Source organism: Anoplophora glabripennis, unplaced genomic scaffold (assembly GCF_000390285.2).
Source record: "Anoplophora glabripennis isolate ALB-LARVAE unplaced genomic scaffold, Agla_2.0 scaffold1126, whole genome shotgun sequence".
NCBI lineage: Eukaryota > Metazoa > Arthropoda > Insecta > Coleoptera > Cerambycidae > Anoplophora > Anoplophora glabripennis.
In genome coordinates this window covers 115,722-116,958 of record NW_019417205.1, presented here as the reverse complement: position 1 = coordinate 116,958, position 1,237 = coordinate 115,722, and positions in this window count along the sequence as shown.

Here is a 1,237-nt window from a genome sequence, read left to right as displayed (position 1 = left end):
ATTTATCATTGTTTTTGCAAATAAAAAAATTAAAATTCAACACCCCGTATCCTATAATCGAAGGCCTTGCGGACCCATGTTCATAGGAACTCTTTTTCTTGTTTTAGTGTCCTCTATTGTATGACACTATGCAATGTACTTTTTTCTATGTCACCCTGTATATATAGGAGAGTCAATTTCCAGCAAAATTGATATTGCTAAAAAGATACAACGGGTGCAGACTCCTGAAGCAAGCACCAGCAAAGGGACAACCTGTTCTATAATTTATCACAATTATAAAATGATCCCAATAATCCTTTGACATCAAATTACGGCTTTACCATAAATGTTAATGTTAATATTCGTAAGTAGGTAAATTGTAAGTTTGTAGCATTTTAGGTTATTTGTTGACTTATTACTGTTTCAAATTGGTTTTCTAATAAATACTAGAGAAATAAACCAAACATTTGTCTTTTTATGATTTCTATAAGTCACTAGTGGGTTATAAGTCATAACTTACTAGTGATTTATAGGTAGGTCACATTATTCCTTTAAAACCAAAGAAACTATAGTAATCATAGATCTAATAAAGTATATTATGGATGGAATGTAGAGAGAGATGTCAGGGGACAACATGTAAAATGGGATGAAACTAGTCTAAGGTCACGCGACTTAAGGCATTTTCACGGGCGATTTGTTATATCTATTATGTGGAATTAAGTGTTATTACGAATTTTACAAATAAATTTGACAGTACTTTTTTATTGTGTTACTATAAACAATAGTCCAACCAAATTACACTTAGAGAAAAAAAAATTGTTACCTGGACTTTTATAAGTGGAAATGGTAAAGGGGCTTATAATAAACGTAAAAAAAATAAATGCGTGAGCAGGGGCGGCGGAGGGTTGATTTGAGCGGTTGAAAAGGGGTGAAAAATGGTATCATTGAGATTTCTGGCGAAAGTTGATGTCAAACAAAAAAGTATCCAATACAAAAGTTATAGATCATGAAAAAATCTACAACTCTTGTAGAGGGCACTTTTGAAGATAACCTCAAAATTTCCGAGAAAAATGCGAAAAACAGGTTTTTTCCTTTTTTTTCGTTTTTTATTTCTCATTTCCGCAAAAATAATTTAATTTTGACGAAACTTGGTGAAAGTATACTTTCCTCAAGTTTCGTCAAAATTAAATTATTTTTGCGGAAATGAGAAATAAAAAACGAAAAAAAAGAAAAAAACCTGTTTTTCGCATTTTTCTCG